Raw genomic sequence first — 19,903 nt, forward strand, 5'->3', positions numbered from 1 at the left:
GAAGATAAGGCCCAAAGCACAGATACAGGATCGGCCTTAAATCGGAGTAGGGCAGTTCGTCCATAGCAGCAGAAGGGAAACCAAAGGGTATGATGTGAACTGTGGTGGTGGGAGCGGATTGTCTTCTGTTCTCACTGAAGTAGGTGACAGAATGTCAGTTGAGATTGAGGAGCAAGTGGGGCGCGGTGTGCCATGTCTGAGAAGAAAGAAGAGGCCAAGGGTGCTGTCTGGAACAGTAAGATAGTCCATGATCTGGAGCAGGGGGGCCCAGAGTGTGATCCCCGGCAGGACGCACAGTATCAGGGTCATCTGAGAACTCGCCAGAGATGTACATTCTCAGGCCCCACCCCAGCCCTCCTGGGTCAGGAACTCTGGCGCCACGTCAGGCAGGCTGTGTGCTCTGACAAGCCCCTGGGGGACTCTGATGCACACTTGCGTCCGAGAAGCACTGGTGTAGGAATAAATAATATCGCGTGTTGCCAGGCAGTGGCGAGAGCCTTCTTGAGGTTAGCGGTCGTGAATTGAGAGTGAAGCCAGTCAGCCCGACTCATCGGAGCCCAGGCCGATAATGCATTCCTCCTCCCGCGACTCCACTAGGAATGGACATAGCGCCAGTTCTCGCTAATGCGGCAGGCGGAAAAGTCTGCGGGGAAGGGCTTCTAGCAAAGACTCCCTCAGTCTTAAAAATGAACTCAAGGAAGACACAATCTCTTCTTGCTTTAGGGTTTCGTGGTGCGAGGATGTGGCCGCTGTCTTCTGACCCAGGAAAACAGCCCGAGGACGGTGCGAGGATGTGGCTGCTGTCTTCTGACCCAGGAAAACAGCCCGAGGACAAGGCCAAGAGGTGAGGAGGGCAGAGTGGAAGGAAAGGAACCAAATTGCTGACGACGCTGTTCAGCTGTCGGATGAACCCAGAGACCCCCCTCCTCTGGACTGACTTACTGATATGGAGGGTACCAGCCTCATGTTCCATCTTCCCATCCTTATCTGTAAAAATAAGAAAACTGGTTGTAATAGCCACCTCCTGTGACGGGTCTAGAGAGTAAGGGAAGATCACGCTTTTGAAAGTAGCTTCTACCGTTATAAGACACTACACAAATGTCAAGTACAAATGCAATTTCCATTAGTGCACTTGTATTTTGGTTGGAATTAGGCACATCTGGTTCATATACACTTTTCTACAGAGAGAGTGACGGTGACCGTGAAGGCTTTTGGGGCTTTGTCAGAGCGCTCCCACCTCAAGCAGTCTGTCCTAGTGGGGATGCTTTGTCTCAGGATACCAGCCAGCCTCAGACCTCACAGACAGAGGTTCGTTCACTTGCCGCCGCGCACCAGGGTCCTCTGCAGCTTAGCCGGACAGAACGGGCCTGGAGAGCAGGTGCAGAAGAGCGAATTCCACAGCCCAGAGCACTGCAGCTCCGCACCCCGTGGCCATCCCTCACCTGTTTTGAAATCCTATAGCTCATTTCAAGTCTCCCCCTAAGATTACAAATTTCATTCCGAGTGCCCCCCTCCTAAACAAGCAAAAGCACCCCTTTGCCATAGCAGATCTTCCTTCCTGGATGAAGCCTGCACACTCTCTTCACCCTCCATATTGCTCCCGATTTGGAGTTCATTTCCCCAGTGGGGTCCCTTCACGTGACCTACCCTTCTTCTCCCTTCTCCTTGCCAGTCAGTGCCTGTGGGGCCTTTCCCTTGACCATCACATGTCCCTGCGAGTCCACAGGAAGAGGAGTCTCTTTTACTTCCTTAGTTACCCTTAAGCCTCACTTTCAAAGCTCAAGTTAGCCCTACCCGTTACCTTTGGGCGCAGCTCCTAGATCCTACTGGATAAGCGCCATGTGTGCGCTGAGCACTGAAAGGAGCAGAACCCCTTGGCCTGTATAACTTTTAAGGGTAGACTTTCTCTCTCACACTTGGCTGAGGGCGCCACTAGTTCTGCAGCGGACCGGTCGACACCGAGACTGCTGGCGTCTTGAACACTATTTTATTATTCACTACTCTGTTACTGCTCCGTGCTTGGTACTGACTGTTGCTGGTGCCAGCTCTGCCCCCTGTGAGGAGCCTCTGACCAAAGGTGGCATCAGGAGTGACATGGGGGGTCTACCTGGGGAAAGAGACATTTTACATCTGTGTGAGGCAGGGAGAGCAGTAAGAGGGAGAGACCGGATTGCATGCAGGACCCACAATAAAATCGTAATAGTGACACAATAAAACAGTCCACTAAAGGAACAGGGGACAGGGCAATACACAGAGGGTGGGTGACCCATGGACTGTTGGAGAGCTGGCACGAGGGACTCGGACTATCATGACTAGATCTCCCCACACCTGTTTGCAGAGAGCCAGTCAGAATAGGCTGAGGCAGGGCAGCACCTGGGTGTGAGAGCCAGCCCATACCCCAAAGCACTCACAGGGACCACTGGATATGCCTCAAGGGACCAGCTCACTCTCCTGCAAAATTGTGCCCTCACTGAAATCATGAATGGCTAGGACCCATTATAGGGGCCACATGACTTCAAACTGGAATCTCTTTGCAAACCCGAGGTCCCAGAATGGATCTGGCATCTCTAGGAACACAGAGGACTAGGTGCTTAACCTGTGTGCCCTTCTACTAGACCTTAGACTTCACAAGAACAGAGCTATACTTTATTCATCAGAGATGAGCCCCGAGCTTGGCAAGAGTCTGTTTACCTTGAAAGTTTGTTGAACTAAAGGCCTAGACCAGGGATGGACAAATGGTCTCCATTGAAGATCTATTTCAACCGTGAAAGCAGCCACAGATCATTATGTACACAAAGGAGTGAGGTGATGTTCTGATAAAACTTTATTGTATGGATGTTGACACTTGAGTTTCACATAATTATCTCATGCGAAGTATTCTTTTGATTTTTTTCCCACCATTTAAAAATGTAAAAGCTGTTCTTAGCTTGACAGCTGCACAAAAAGAGGTAGCAGACCAGATGTGGCCCACGAGTTGTCCTTTAGGGACCCCTAGTCTAATATAGCAAAAAGGGCCCACTTCCTGTTTCCAATGGGTGTCTCTTAATAGCTGTTGAGATGCGCTTGGCTCAACAGCTGGATCACCCACTCCATTTGCCCACACACTCCACCGACACCTCCCCCCCCCCCCCCCCCCCCGGATCTATCTAACCTGGTCACTGTTCTGGATACCAGGGTGAGAGATGGGCGGTCTCCAAGCTGCCATGTTAATTGCAGATACACTCTCAGGACTGCTGCTTCTCAGAGTAAGATGGTAGCCTCTTTGCGACTTGAGCCTGATTTATCTTTCTGCCCTACCACCACCTCCTGGAGCGTAGAGGTCAGGGTGGGGGACCATAATTAGGGGGATGCTGAGAGAGAGACTGGGTAGCAAGGAGAGATAACAGTGGTCAAGAAAGCAATTTCTGGGGCGCCTGGGTGGCTCAGTCAGTTAAGCGTCTGCCTTTGGCTCAGGTCATGATCCCAGGGTCCTGGGATGGAGCCCCGCATCGGGCTTCCTGCTCGGCGGGGAGTCTGCTTCTCCCTTTCCCTCTGCCTCTCCCCCTGCTTGTCCTCTCTCTCTCAAATGAATAAATAAAATCTTTTAAAAAATCAAATTAAAAAGAGAAAGCAATTTCTAATGTTAGCAATGCTTTCTCCCGAAGCTTTATGTTTTGGGGTGCATTTTAATTGCACATGCTTTGGTTCATTTAGTCCTTACGAACTCATGAGGTGTAATTCACCTCCCTGAGGAACCCAGAGTCCAGAGGGCTTTGGGGATTTGCTCACTATCACATGCTGCCTTTGCGGCAGAGCCAAGACTCAGTTTATTTGGCCATTTATTCCATAAACCAGTTTCGAGAGTAGTAAATGTCACACAACGTGCTGGGCAGGAGGAATATAAAGATGAATAAGACTCGGCTCTTGTCCTCGGGGTATGTCCATCCAGGTTCTCAAGCCTGCCTGATCACTGAATGCCCTGGCGCTCTCCACAAGGACAATATTCACAGCTAGCTTTTGTGGACCACATCCAGATCTGCCGTCAGGGCAAACACCCTATGGGACAAATGCCATCGGCCGGCCACCTTCCCTCACCTCTGTCTGCTCACACCAACGCCAGGTCTAGGAAAGATGGACTCGGGGCCTCAGACGACGCTCCTTATGTCCAGAGGAAGCTCCCTCATGGGGGTCAATTCTAGAATAGGATTTAGTGGCAGGGCCTGTTTGGGGAGCCCCAGGGAATCACCAGACCTGCCTGTGCACATTTGAATCTCTCATCCCAGAGGCAGAATTTCCGGGGAAGTTTTCTCATGCTGAGTTGGAATTTGGCACCACTTGGTAGTACAGTGAGAAAAGCTTCCGATTTTTAGCAAGAAGCCCCAGGTGATGTGACCCTGAGCAAGTCACCTAACCTCTCTGAATTTCCATTTCTACATCTGAGGGGACAAGAAGAGTCATGACCTGTTTACCCCACTGGGTGCAAACATTCCAAAGAATGGGGGAGGTGTGGAAGCACCATGGCTTTCGTGCATCCTCCCCACTCTAGGTCTGCCTTTGGCCTTGACCAGTCATGGCGTGGTGTGCGATGTCCTAGGTCAAGTATAGTCAAGATTTTGTCTCTGGATGTCAGCATCACCTTTTGAGAAGAACCAATGTGTTCCAAAGCACTGGATGCCCGGACATCGGGCAAGATGAAGACAAGCCTCAGTTTTCTTCCTGCAGCCAGGCAGTGTTTGAAGTCAACTCCCTGCAGAGGAATACCAAATGAAAGGAAATTCACGTTACATTACTTAAAATGTCATAGCACTCAGGTTCCCAACGTATTCTGTTGACAAGTGACATTTGGGGGACACTTTCTGACCTTTAGGTTAGCTTGCACCGTGTCCTTTTTTGTTTTCCAGGTGAATTCTTGCCGTCTTCCCTGCACAATTTGTTTGCGCCATCAGGTAATTTCCATCCGGTGGGATCTACCTTTGGGGCTCTGTGGGTCCGCCCCTCTTCCTACCCCAGACCCAGCGGAGGCTCCGCCCGCCACCTCCTGGTCGGCTCCGCTTGCTCATCCTGGCGGAGGACACGCCCCTCTACCTGGCCACTCAACAGCGAGCCCAAGCTAGGCTGGTTTTCTTTTGAGTTAGGGGGCTTCTGTCTCATTTCCATGGTTTCTTACCTCAGATGTGGTTTTTATATCAATACTTAAATTTTAATAGTTGATTGCTTCAAATGGGCTATAGAATTATTTATTTGCTCTGATCAGGAATCTGTCTTATGATCTAAGATATTAAATCCCTCCCTGTTTTGGGATTTACAGCCTGGCTGCTCTAGGTTCACAAAGCTTTTCCATTAAAGGTCTCTCTCCTCTGCCAATATTTATTGCTAGAGTCACTGTTTGCCCAGAAGCTACTGTCTGCTGCATCTTCTGGGAAATGAAATTTATGTCTCCTGGCACTGATGGGGGTGACATCATTGAGACACTGTTTACATCACCGGGTAGCATAAGCCCTGAGCCGGTCTCTAATGGATGGCAAAGGTGGGGAGTGGGGAGGAACAGAGTGGGTTTACATAAACAAACATGCCTACTTCTTTCCTTTCCTTCCCTGCACTATCCGACCCACCGCTTGTATTGACTGTATCGTTGCATAGTTACGGAATCTATTAAAATTGACACCTCCTCTTAAAATTAGTATTGAGGGGCTGAGGTCAACAGTGATGGAGGGGTGGGCAGGAGAGGGATGCCCAGCTTTTGTGTGGAGGGTGTCTGTTCAAAGGGCAATAACCGTGCCTTCCCTTTGTGGCAAGTCACCCCTACATAAACCATGTGACACATGCTTTTCTGTCCTCTGTTGACAGGTGAGCTAACTAAGGGATGGAGACTCAGTCTTGCTAGTCCAAACTGGGATTCCAACCTAGCTTTTCTGACCCGGGGCTCTGTTTCACGATCCCCTGGCTTGGTGGCATGTGCTTGGTGAGGGATGAGTGCGGCTCTCAGCCCCAGCTCCTCTCCCACCTGCCCTACATGAAAGCACCCCCCACCCCAGGCTCCAAAGCAAGCTGGCCCGGAAGAGAGACAGAAAATACCTGAGCAGCAGTTCGCTGGATGCACGTAGCCTCCGCCCCCTCTCTTCTCTCTTTCCCTAGTTAGCCAGCCTTCTTCTACCACACTGTGTCTATTTTCTCCAGTGAGTGCTCATGCCTTTACCACTTGCTCACCCCCATTCACTCGTCAACCTACTGCACCCATCTCTCCTCCCCCTCCCTGCTTCACCTGAGTTGACCAGTGAGCTCCCAGCTCAGTGGACGGCTTTGGGCCCAGGGCTGACTTCATGGGCACGGGAGGAAGACAGTGGCACAGAGACTCGCACTCAGAAGGGCCCCACGCTTGGTTTAGTGCTTCACTGTTGCTGTCTTGAAATTCTTCATATATTTTTTGAACAGGGGATTCTGGATTCCCATTTTGCACTGGGCCCCGCAAATTATGCAGCTGATCCTGCTGGGTCGTTTAGAAATGTAACTTCTGTATCAGACATCATCCGTGGTCTACCCAACATGCATTCTCCCTCTGTTCCTCCAAAAGATTCCCATTCTTTTCAGCCACTGTTGGAGACCCCTTGATTTCAGGGAGAGGCCATTCCTTGGCTGCAGATAATGAATGTGATTGACTAAGGAAGTGATGGAATCTTAAGACTCTGGGTCCAGAATTGGTCTAAAGGTAACCACATGACCTAGAGAGGAAAGGGAGGAAAGTAAAAGCTTGCTCTGGGAAAGCTTTAGTGTTCCTGAGGAAAATGGACAGACTCGGCTGGCTTGCTTTACTCTTTTGCCCGTCCTCCCTCCTTCCGGTGTGGATGTGGACACAATCGCTGGAGGTGCAGCAGCCATCTTGTGACAGGAGAAGGAAATCCAACATGCTGCCAGTGGCAGAGAGAAAGGAAAGCACTGGGCCGTTGTTGAGGCACTGCCCCTCTGAACTTCCTACCATGCACCAAACAGATAGCAACAATAGCATCAAAACCCTTATCTTTTAAGTCATTGCTGTGATGTTTTTCTTTTTTACTTTAAATTGTTTCGTAACTGCTATGACTCCTGCTCAGCATAATTCAACACAATGTTGTCTATTCCCTCCACTTAACACATTCTTCCCTTGGCAGTCATGGCACCATGTCCCTGGATTTTCTAATCACTTCTCATATTCCTCTCTTAGCTCAGTCCTTGATGGTGGGGTCTGGCAGGACTTGGTGGTTCATTCTTTTATTCATTGTGAGGTATTTCCTTGGCACTGCTATGTGTCGGGCTTTATACGAAGCTTGGCAGGTGCAGCCCTGCAGATAGACGATGAGGCCCCTGCTCTCGAGCAGCTTACACTGTGGTCCTGGGCACTGCCCCAGCCACTGTCCACACATCTTCTGGGCAACCTCACTCACTTCCTCAGTGTCCCCACATGCTGCTGTCTCATTCCCATGCGGGACTTCACATTGACTTATCTAATTAAGTAACAGTCCACAGATGCTCCTAGAAAAGAGAGAAGAGGCTGAACTGCCCCTTGGTGAGTTAGTCATGAAATTATCTCTACTCCGTACTCCCAGCCAAGATATGAAGAGAAGACACAAAAGAGTTGGCTACCTTTCCTCCTACCTAAGCTCCAACTTTATTTTTCTGCAACACTTACACATGTTAGGAGGTTCTAAAGTAGCAAATTCCCCTAACAGAATCCTGCCATCTGTGGGGATTCTCTCTTTTCTTCTTTTTTTAAATTTCTTTTTCTCTTTTTAAATTTTTAATTGAAGTACGGTTGAGTGGGGGATTTTCTTTTATTTCCTAGAAAAGGTATTGAAAGTTCCCATCAGTTTTAACAGTTACTGCACTGTTACTCCTGCCTGACCCTCACTCATGCACAAACTGGGCTGGAAAACAGTGAGAGAGGAAGTAGGAAGTGAAAATGTGTCAAATTCCCCCCAAACCACTCGTGAAGGAAGACTGCTACTATTGATAATGGCATTTTTTTCAAAGTGTGCTTTCTTTGGGAAAAGTTTAAAATGATAAAGCTTCAAATAAAATGGCAACCCATTAATTCCATTTATGAGAATGTTAGGGGATTTGGCCTAATGCTATAATTCAAATGACTGAAAATAATTGATTCATAGATAGGCTTATTGTTTGTTTATGATAACAAAAAAAAAGGGAACAACTTTTCTTACTGTTATCCATGTAACTCACTACATTCTTACATTAGAGGAGAAACACAACATGATCATCTCAAGAGATGCTGAAAAAGCACTTGCTTTCAAATTCAATGACCATTCCTAATAAATATTTTTAGTAAGCTGGGAATAAAAGGAAAGCCCTTAATTTAGAAAGGGTATATTAAAAAAACAAAAAACAAAAGCAACCCGTAACACACATTATACTGAACAAGGAAACAGAACAAGCCCTCCCATCAGAGTTTGGTAAAACACTCTACAGACACATCAGAGCTGGGACTGCAGTTAGGTGAGTGATGAACTTGACTGAGGTGCAAACATTCAGAACATGCCAAAACACCCAGTAATCAAGTACACTAAATAATATCTTAATGCAACATGATAAAAAATTAAAATTAATGTAAAAACTCCTTGAAGAATAAAATATCTAAAATTTATAAATTTTAAATATAGACAGGATCAGTATTTTTCCTGATTTTTTTTCTTTTTGCCTCCATCTCTAATATGGCTCTTTAGTGTTCATTAAAATGTTCTTTACCTTGATCACTGAACTTTCTGGTACCCCCCAAATTTTATGCCCAAGACAAGTGCCTCACCTCATCCTGGGGCTTACTGAGATGGAAATGAACTTCTCTGTGGCCCCCTGTGGTGGTTTGTGTAGGACAATAACCCACAAGTAGAGCTTGGTTGTCTCTGTCCTAGCCTCTCCCTTCTCCTGCCCACCTCTCACCCCTCAATCTAACATCTGAAGAGGGCCTAGAGCACAGGTTTCTTTTCTTTTCTTTTCTATTATGTTAATCACCATACATTACATCATTAGTTTTAGATGTAGTGTTCCATGATTCATTGTTTGCGTATAACACCCAGTGCCCCATGCAGTACGTGCCCTCCTTAATACCCATCACCAGGCTAACCCATCCTCCCACCCCCTCCGTTCTAGAACCCTCAGTTTGTTTCTCAGAGTCCATAGTCTCTCATGGTTCGTCTCCCCCTCCGACTTCCGCCCCCTTCATTCTTCCCCTCCTGCTATCTTCTTCTTCTTCTTCTTCTTCTTCTTCTTTTTTTGACATATAATGTATTATTTGTTTCAGAGGGATAGATCTGAGAGCACAGGTTTATATGCAACGAAAATTTAATGGGCACCTTCCATGTGTCAGCACTAGAAGTCCAATGATCTATACATTCCCAGCCTTGTGGAGCTTACAGTTGGCTGATGAAGAACAATAATTCAACAAGCAATAACAGTAAAGTATAGTAGGGGCCATGGTGTGGCAGGGGTACCAGGGGGTTAGGAGAGCCCAGTTTGCCAAGTCAGAGGACATGAGGTCCAATCCCTAACCTGAAGCTGGATTAGGAGCTGAGGAGCAGGAGGGGCTGAGGAGAAGGATGAGGCTCTGAGAGATAACGGTTTATGAAAAAGCTTATTTGAGAATGCGACAGAATTACAGTAAGGCTAGAGCTCCCAAGAGAGGAGTGTGGTGTAGAGAGAGTAAAACTAGAGAGGGAGACAGAGGGCAGGTTGTGAAGGACTTTGTAAACCACATGGAAGAGTTTGGAATTATCCCCAGAGGGATGAGGAACTTTTGAAGCAGGAGAATGCTTGGATTGAGTTTGTGTTTCAGAAAGACCATTCCAGCTGTGCTGTGAAGAATGCAAGAAGGTAAAACTATATCCAGAAGACCAGGTAGGAGGATGTTAGGATAGTTGCTATGGACTGAATGCTTGGGTCTCCCCTCCCCACCCCACCCCCCTACCCCCGCCCCTCCACACATTCATATGTTGAAACCCAACCCCCAGTGTGATGGTGTTTGGAGGTGGGACCTTTGGCAGGTGATTACATCATGAGGGTGGAGGCCTCATGAATAAGATTAGTGCCCTTATAAAATAGGCCAGAGAGCTCCCTGGTCCTTTCTACCATGTTAGGACGCCATGAAAACGTGTCCACCTCTGAACCAGGAAGCAGGCTTTCACCAGACACTCACTGTCAGCACCTTGATCCACGACTTCCCGGCCTCCAGAACTGTGAGAAAACATTTGGGTTGTTTATCAGCCACCCAGTCCGTGGTATTTTTCAATAGCAGCCCACATGGGCTAAGTTAGTAATCTAGGGGAGGAGTGTTGGTGGTCTGATTAGGGTGGGGGCAGGGGTGTTGATGTTTACGCAAGTTGAGTAGGTCTAATCAACAGGACTTGGTGATTGATTGGCTGTGAAAGGTGATGGGGAATCAAGGATAACATTCAGGTTTGTGACTTGTGCAATTGATTTTTTTTTTTTATATCTCAGTCTTCCCATCTAGCAACCTTGATGAACTTTCTTTTTAGTTCTAAAGTGTAACTGTAGATTTTCTATGTAGACAGTTACACTGACTGCAGTTCCGGGTGGTTTTGTCCCTAACCTTCCTGTATATTGATATTGAAGCAGGGAGAGTTCAGTCAGGAAAAGAGAAAGGGCTCTTGGTATTGCAGGCAGAGAGATTTCATAGAGGGGATTGGATGCCTACAAGACTGTTGGGAAAATGGGATTAGTGGAAGTCAGGGGAAGCTGCTAGCTTTTAGGTTCAGCACTGCAGCCGTGGGCCTACAGTTAAAAAGTTGTTGTTGCTAGCCGGGTCAGGAAACTGCAGAAAACCTCCGCTGATGATCACGGCTGTCCTACAGTTGACAGGGTGCCCTGAGGACTTTGTAAATCCTTGTTTTGGCCAAAGCCCAAGCACCCACAAGCCACTGCCAGAGACAGAACAACACAGCATGCTTCCTAGGCCCTTCCATCTCCAAATCTTAAGCAAGTGTGTCTCATTGGCTGACTGTTAATGGTGTTCAGCGCCCTGGACATAAAGGAGCATGGGATGAGTAGTTCTCAGGCTTCCAGACCCTGTAATAAAGGACACAGATGGTAAAAACGAAACCTGGTTGCAAAGAAAAACCAAGAAAAACCAATAGCCAGCACAGTTTTGCCTTAATTTGCTAGCCTATCCTTCTGTATGTAAGGCAACCGAAAACACTTTCAAAACGAGCTGGACTCTCTGAGTCCTTCACGCACCATTCTCCCCATGTACCCTGTATTCTAGAAGATGCACAAAATGACATGCAGTTTTCCAAACATATTTCCATGACTTTGCCCTTGTTCTACCCTTGTGAGGACTCTTCCCATTCCTCCGCCACTTACGCCCTCCGTGTCCCGTACCTGCATCAGGCAGCATTGACCTGGATCTCTCAGTACGTTCTCTGCACCTGGTTCACCGTTCTATTATGGCAACTTGTCCCAGTGAATTTCAGTGTTTAGTCAAGGTAGCCGTCTCTTCCAGTAGACGTAAGCATCACAAGGTAAGAGACCAAGGACCTACTACAGTCCTTGGAACATAAATGGTGTTCATTAAAGATTTATTAAATGTATGAAGGACTGTGTCTACAAGGTCACTCAGGGTAAGCACCTGAGGCTGAATGAAGAGCAGCCACTTTCGGAAACAGGCATGCCACTTACTCCTGAAAGGGGGTCTAGACAGTGTTAGAATCTTGGAAGGATGAAAATCGTTTATAAATTGTTTGTTAATGCTAGCTCCAAGTTCAAAATTCTTTTTATTTTATTTATTTGGGAGAGAGAGAGCAGGAGCAGGGGGCAGGGGTGCAGAAGGAGAGGGAGAAGCAGACTCCCTACAGAGCAGGGAGCCCGATGCGGGACTCGATCCCAGGACCCTGGGATCATGATCTGAGCCGAAGGCAGACGCTTAACCGACTGAGCCACCCAGGTGCACCTAAGTTCTAAATTCTTATTTCCTATTTATGTTGACTTTTTCCAGTCTTTTCCATGCTTTTACCATCTGTCCTTGCTTCTGAAGGTTGTAGTGCTGTTTCCCATTAAAATACAATTCCCATGCCACATTCTGGTTGCCCCCATCACATCAGATTAATGCAATGATGGCTTAAGCTGCAGGGGAAATGTGGGTCATTACATGTTGCTGACAGCAACCCTCACATGACATTGCAGCAGAGACAGAGAACATCTTAATAAATGATTATTTATACAAAATCAGAGAGCTCTAGAGTTTGATGTGTCCTTAGAGAGCCAATCCTTTTGTAACACAGAAATGGAGATTGAGAATTTCCCACGATTCCTTAGCACTTTGAAAAATTGGTTAGCGAGCTCATCTCTTCCTTCTTCATCCCTTCCTTCTTCCTCTATTGCCAGACCTCTGAGACTTCCCAGGACCCAGTACAGTGTTACATGCAAAATAAGCAATTAACCAAATGTTCTTAAATGGGTGCATGGTTGTCCTATTTTTTAAATCCCTCAAAGCCGATATTGTTTGGTTCTTTAAAGGACACAGGTGGTAGAAACAAGGTAACCTGGAAAGTCTTTGTTTTCCTTTGTAGCAGGCACAGTTTACTGGTTGACTCAGCATCCATTTCTAACCTCATTTCTCTCATCCACTTTGCTTCTAAAGCCCAGGGAAGCTAAGTACTTTCTCAGCCTCCCTGCATTAGGCGTGACCAGGTGACAGTTTTGAAATAAGTGAGATGTAAGCAGACGCCTGCAGCAGTTTTTTGTGAACATTTTGTTTTCCTGATGGAAGGGACAAAGGAGGTACATACTTTCCTCGCTCCCTTTTCTGTCTGGAGGGTGACCATGTTGGCTGCATCTACATCAGCCTGCTTATGTCCGTAGGGAAATGTCAAGAGACTATCAGAGACGTTGGCTGGTATCGTGGAGATGCCAGACCATCACCAGCACCATCTACCTCCTGGCTTCTTGTTCTGTGAGAGCCACAAACCCTTCTTTGTTTAAGCCACTGAGTATCTATTCCTTGCTTCTAAGCGCTTTTCTGATACTTACTCGAAACCAGCTGCAGAGCCTGGTGAAACAGGAGGGACAGGTCTGACAGATGTAGACATTACCCTTAATGTACTTCGTAAGTTCGGTTTTGTAACATTTACTCGTAACCACATTAAAAAAAAAAGGTTGTTTCAATGAATACATAACATTTGAAAACAAGGGAAACCAAAAGCAGTTGCCGTCTTATCTCGGCCTCATCGGTCGACATGGTTTTGTTTTAGCTGCATAGCATTTAGAGAATCCTAATTCACACACATGAGTAGTTGCAAATGTACAAGTGCGTTCACCCTGCAATTTCAGGTCAGAAGGTTTGAAAGAGGAGCGTGAGGACAATTTCCCTTCAAAATGGAGTCAACACCAGCATGTGAGACCTGCTCCCCTTCCTCAAGTGGAGAATGTCCAGTGTGGAGGGAGGGAGTCGGTGAACAGTTTCTTCAACCAAGGAAATCCTCATTGCTCGAGGGAAAATCTAATGTAGTGAAAAACAGTCCAGATTCTGGAGACACACTTTGTGAGTCCAAATCCTGAGACTACCCTTTGCTGGCTGAGTGCCTCTGTTTTGGTGTCTTCCGTGTTCAAAATGGGCACATTAATGGTACCTACCTTAGAAGGTTGTGGGTGGCTTACATCCATCAATACAGGTGAGGCTCCAGAATAATGCTGGACACATCATGACAACAGCTGTTAGCAACGATGGGATGTCCAATGACGTCCCAGCTTCTCCATTGCCTGTCTCTGTCAGATATTTACTAAAAAATTTAAAACAGACAAGTCTATTTTGCTTGAAACATTGAACACATATGTCAGGTTCAATGTCTTTGCTGATCAGTTCCCTTAGGATTAACCCGGAAGCTTCACCTTGCCAAGGCAAACTTATTCAGCCTTTAAAAGGAAGGGAATCATTGGGATCCTACAATAGATGCTGAAACTATGTATAATGTGCCATGATCATTGCCCTGCAGCCTTTGTCCAATAGCTATTTTAAGACTAATTACTGTACCTGTGACCTTACAAGGTGCTGGGCAAACGTGTATTTCACCTGGCATTTAATTTCTTAGGGCCCATGCATGCTATATCTGATACTCATGTGTACAGTTTTATGTAAACAGACACGGGAAGGCCTGCATTAAAAAACAACAACAACAAACAATAATAATATAGAAAGGACCAGTACAGAGCCACAACATTCTGAATCAACGAACATTTACAAAATATTTATGGCAAGAGCTATATACACAGAAGCATGTACAGCTGGAAGCCCAATTTAAAGATGTTGGTTGTTTCCAGTATATAAACATTTGGTGTGTGAAATATTTAACTGTGAATTTTTTTTAATTGAGGAATTTTTCATTGTAAAACAAAATTATAACTGAATTTTAATCAAATATTTGTAGGCTCCTAAAGTATCCCTGCATGACTGTAGTTGTCCATTGGTCAGAGTTTAACAGTCACCTAAATTATTCCTAAGATCCCTTCTAAAATTTGGGATTTTGAGTTATAGAAATTAATGCATGAGACTTTACCCAACCCCTCCTATTCTGGTCATTCATCTGGGGACACTGGCTCTTTATTCTCTATAAGGTGAGTCTACCTCAAACCTAACAGAATTATCTTACCTTAAGACATTCCATAGAAGGTAGTTCTATAGCACGGGACTAATATAAATTAATTAGGGATGCTTTTGCCAACAAGTCATTGTCAGCTCAATTCAAAATGGCTTAACCAACTAGGGTATTTGCTGTCTCATGTAACATCAAGTGTAGGAAGGTAGCTCCTTGGTTGGTTAATTCAGTATTTCAACAGCCTCATCAAGGACCTAGGGTTTTTCTGTACTTCTGCTCAGCTGTCTTCACCACGTCAGCCATTTTTCCTTGTGGCCTCAGGATGGCTACAGGATGTGCACAGCCATGGCCAGAGATATAAAAGAGATGTCTGTATTCTTTTCAGTTCCCTTAAAAGCTAAAAAACCTTTCCCAGAAGTATCCCCAGAAGAGTTAGCCTCCAATCTCATTGATCAGAATTAAGTTACATGTTCTTTCTTAAGCCAGTTCCTAGCAAGAGGAATAAAATTACCATGATTGGCCAGATTATCAAGACTGATGTGCTGGGCCTGGGAATAGGGCCAAATTCAGGAGAGCCTATGGCCACACTGAAGAATGTGCATGTTGGAAAGCAAACGACAAAGTGGGATTCTGGGTGGGAAATCAAGAGCATCTGCAAGAGTCTCTGAAGAGAGCCAGAAACGGTATGTCCTGCTTGTCTGCTATCTCCTGTCCCCAGGCTGGGTGGGAATGGGAGCAAAAGACACAGGAAGCAGTTAGGACAAGAGAGCTACGTTGTGCCTACACAGAGCCCAAAATTCTAATAGAACTGAAGATTCAGTTGATCTGAGTGTTTCACGTAGCTTTTAAAGGTTGTTATACTTGTCCCTACCATTTCATTTTGGTTTGTTGTGATATTGGTGGGAGCAGGGGACAGGTGTCAGGCGCTAAGAAGCGTTAGCCAAACAGCTTTTCCTTTTACGATGTTTTGTTTAATGTTTTGCTATCATGAAAACATTTATGAATCTGCTCCAACTATGGACCCCCTCCCCAGGAAAAAGAGCACACAGGTACTTTCATGTAAATTTTGCAAATAATTTTAGGAGATTCACTGATGCCCTGTCATTCATGAGCTCCAAATTATAGCCTTATGATATCACTGATTGGTATGGGGGGAAAAAAATAAGATTTGGCGTGAGGAAATAAACAAAACAAAACAGCAAAATCTGGAAGTCTGATGGACTTTTGTTAGCTATGGGGCCTTATTTCAATCTTTTTTGAGACCTCCATTTTACCTCTATAAAATGGAACTACTGGAGTTATTTCAAAAGCCAAGTGGATAATGTGTAAGGTTGTTTTAAATTACATTTAAATAGCACTTTACAAGTGTTGGCTTAAAAACTTAATTGTTCATAAATCCAAACAGCATGATGGCTCTTACTTCCCAATTGGATTTACTGAATTCAAAATAGTGCACCCCGTGAGGTTCCAAGGAGCAGAAGTTTTCTCCTCCACAAGCAATGGTCATTTTCAAACTCATGGATTGAACCCAGTACCCTTTTCCGGCGGCTGGTTTGAAAAGAGGCACCAGCTGAAACATCCCTAATGCACTGCCAAGCAGCACTCCCTGCTGGCGAACTCAGGACATACCAGTCCTGAAAAAGAGAGACTGGCCCGGTCTTCTAGATGCCCCTCCTCTGCCTGTCCCATGCTAGCAGCCACCCCGGGACTCCTCATTACTCATCACCACTGGCACTGTCCCTGCCCTTGCTTGGTCGCCGCTGTGGACCCACTCCAGGCCTCTCCCGTCCTTCGAGGCAAGAATGCCAAGTCCGGTTTTCTCACCATGGCGCCCATCTGCCATTCTTCGCTGTAAATTCCCCATCCTTCCTTTCTCTCAGTGTGAAAAGCCCAGCTTCCTCTCTTGTTTTTATAACATTCTTCCTCTCCATGCCCAACTGCCTTGGCAGCCGCTCCTGCACCGCTGAATGGCAAAATGCCCATCCGCGTTTTCCCAGGGATCGATCAGCGAAGAGTTACAGGGAGCGGCAGACCATCAGAGACCAATGGAGCTCGCTGCTGCCTCCAGGGAGCACGCAGGCAGATGCCCAGAGCCCCTCTTGCTTCTCCCAGTACAGGCAGGCAGCTGACTGGGAATTAGGAGATCTTGCTGGGTGACGAGGGGCATCAGGACTGCACTCACACATACCTGTAATAGAACAAAAAAGAGAGAAAAAAATCAGATATGCCAAAGCCATAAGGATGCTGCCAACAGTCCAGCCACCCCCGGGGGCCTGGGGCCCATAGTCCTCTGCTATGCCCCGGACCCATGCCACCCGCTTCCTAGCTTCCTAGCTCCAGCTGGTCAAATTGGTGGGGCAACAGTCTATAGCTGAGGGTCTCTAGGACTATCAGAAGGGGTGGGTTCTCTGCCTTCTGTGTTTCCATGACTTCACGGCTACATTAGAGCACAACATACTCCCCCATGCTTGAACTCTCTGGTTGTGAGGCAGGAAGGGAGAGAGGGCCCAGCTCCCAGACTCTTCGATGGCCATCAACACTCCAGCCCCACACTCATCAAAACAAGACCCTGAGCAGACAGTGCCTCCTGATTCACACTTGCTTCTTGTCCCACAAACTCCCAGGTCCCTACCACGTGTATCAACAACAGAAGTTGTTGGGGAAACTGATGCCAAGAGAGCTTTCAGGTGTCCCACCCATCCAGAGGGCAGCTGATATCTGGGGGTGCTGAGGGGAAGGCAGATCAGCCAGACCAGGTTAGTCAATGAATGGTGGGCTCGAGAGGAATCCCTTGCCAATTTTGCTTGAGTTTCCAGAATCAAAACTCACACCATTGACCAAGGGGGCAGCATGGTGTAGAGGTAATTAGCATCCTTGTGTGCAATTAAAGAGACCAAACTATGACTTTGGGTAAGTCAGTCTCTCTGGCCTTCTACATCCTCACTATGAAGAGAAGGAGCTTGGATGAGAAGTCTGCTAAGGTCTCTGTAAGTCACAGTAATAATAATAATAATAATAATAGCTAACATTTAGTAAGTGCTTACTAAGTGCCAGGCTTTTTCTAAGCGCTATGTTCAATCTTGCATGATTTTCATAACAACCCTAAGAGGTAGGTGCTACTGTTACAATTCCCTTTTTTTGTAAGTGAGGAAACAGCCACAAGGTCGTTTGCCCGAAATCACATCTAGTCAGGGGCAGAGCTGGACACCTGCACACTTAACTCCTCAGCTTTCCTTCCTCTCTAATGTATAGAAAGCATATTCTGTTGGATGGATGGGTAACCTCATGTGATCACTGCGTTATGGCTTGCCGCAGCTTTTTTCCTACTTTAGAAAACAAAAAAGTAGTGTCTGTTTTTAAATACTCCATCACACTGCCTAGGACATAGTAGGTGCTCGTAAATATTTGCTTACCTGACTTTTTTCATCATTCAAAAAGTTGTATGAAAAAGACATGGAAACAAACCAGAATAAAACAAGAAGAGAAAATAATGAGGCTACATAACTGGGAGGAAGGATCTGACTCAGACCTCCTAATAGGAACTGTCTTACTGGAGAATAATCCAAAGAGAATACACAGTGTGAGCCCAAAGAGTTCTTATCTTGATGAAACAGCCTCTAAATAAATAGGTAAATAAATAAATAAACACACACATATCATCCCAGCTGCAGAAACTTGATTATTGACTTTGGCAATCCTTTCTCCATCTCTCTGTGCCAATAAAGTTAGTAGAATTGAATTGAGAGAGGCAGATGCACAAGAATTGCTGAGACAAGATGCTGAGTAGTTAAAATCAATGACTTGCAGAGCTGATCTCCTGCCAAGGGCTACACCAGCTCCCAGGAGGAGTCCACCCCTCTGGCCAGTGGCCCAGCACTGCGGAAGCTGCAGGTCAGGTTTCTTGAGGGGACTCCCGGGTAGCTGGGGACCGACAGGTGTGGGAAGAAGGAAGAAGGTACTCCTCCCATTACTGAGGGCCAGACAGGCCAGCACCCACCAGACTGAGAGCAACAAGGCTTTGCTAGACTCACTGTCCTCCTCTGGCTGTGGAAAGAGAAGAGGAGGCAGCGGAGGGGATGGAAGAGAACACAGTGTTATTCACAATCTGTCCGTGACAGGAAGAAAGAGTGGCTTAATAACCCATAGCCCGATGAATGGAATATTCCTTCTTTCCCCTGGCAGAGCTGGGCCTCTGGTGCCATCACCCATAAAATGGACAGCCACCCAAGGAGCCGTAGAGCTAATTAACAAATTTGTCCCCAAGCGTGCCAGAACCCAATCCACTAGAACTGTAAAGATAGAGAGTGTTTAGACACAAGCTTAATGAGGAAACCACTAGCATTCTCTGGAAGCCACCATGGCGACTTGGCACCTCTTCTAGCCACCTTCTCCTTCTCGGCCAGCTGCCTCCCATATTCTCCTGTGTTGGCCCCCAGCATCCTCATTCCATTTGTTTTCTCCATCATCCACCCACAACCATGAAGCACTGAAGCCACCATTTAAAGCTTGTGCCCAAATTTCTGAGAATGATTGTACATTTATAAGCATCTATGGAGCTCCTAGCAAGGGTATGGGCTTTTGATTAGTTGTGTATATATTTGCTTCTCAGGGTACATACTTTCTACAACAACAATAATAAGAGTAACACATATTGAGCACTTCTTATATGTCAGGCACTCTTTTAAACATTAAGAGTACTTGGGGAATCTGTGTAATTCAAGAGTGACAGACCTAGCAATACTTGACATGGGAGGTTCTCCAGCAATCCTACATCATAGCATGAAGCCCAAAGCTCTACCCACTTGCCTGGAGTTTTAAATCAGCTTAAGGGTTCCCAATCAGATTAACAGATCCACACTCTTAATCATGATTGGATATCCCAGTGCTACCAAACATCTGAGGAGAGCCAGTTATGTGGAAGATAAAAACCAAAACAAACAACAAACAAAGTAGTACGTGGGGGAACTGAGAACATGGGAGGAGACGGAGAATTAAAGTGTATATTTATTATATCTTTACAGAGAGAAGATACTGCATGCAAGAAAAAAGAACAGAGTGAAACAAAAAAGGAGCATTCTGAAGCCAAAATGAAATTCTTGGAAATTAAAAACAACAGAAATGAAAAAATAGTAAATATCTCGGAAAGTAGAGCAAAAAATCAAAGATATTTTAAAAATTAGAAAAGAAAGCAAAATTAAAAGACTAGTCCAAGAAGTCCAGACTGTAAATAGTAGGAGTTCCAGAGAGAGAGAGAGAGAAGAGAGAAGAGAAAACAAGACAGAACAGGGTTAATCACAAATGAAATTATTTCCCCAAATTTCCCAGAGATTAAAAAA

General features: G+C 46.0%; 1 long non-coding RNA gene across 1 annotated transcript; it reads left to right on the plus strand.

Moving 5' to 3' along the window:
- The first annotated feature begins 727 nt into the window (after positions 1-727).
- LOC110580373 lies at positions 728-19,670 on the plus strand. The gene is made up of 3 exons (XR_002480336.1): positions 728-844; positions 4,881-4,925; positions 19,589-19,670. It is a non-coding gene; the product is annotated as an uncharacterized LOC110580373 (long non-coding RNA).
- The last annotated feature ends 233 nt before the right edge of the window (positions 19,671-19,903 follow it).

This window comes from Neomonachus schauinslandi, chromosome 4 (genome assembly GCF_002201575.2).
Source record: "Neomonachus schauinslandi chromosome 4, ASM220157v2, whole genome shotgun sequence".
Lineage (NCBI taxonomy): Eukaryota > Metazoa > Chordata > Mammalia > Carnivora > Phocidae > Neomonachus > Neomonachus schauinslandi.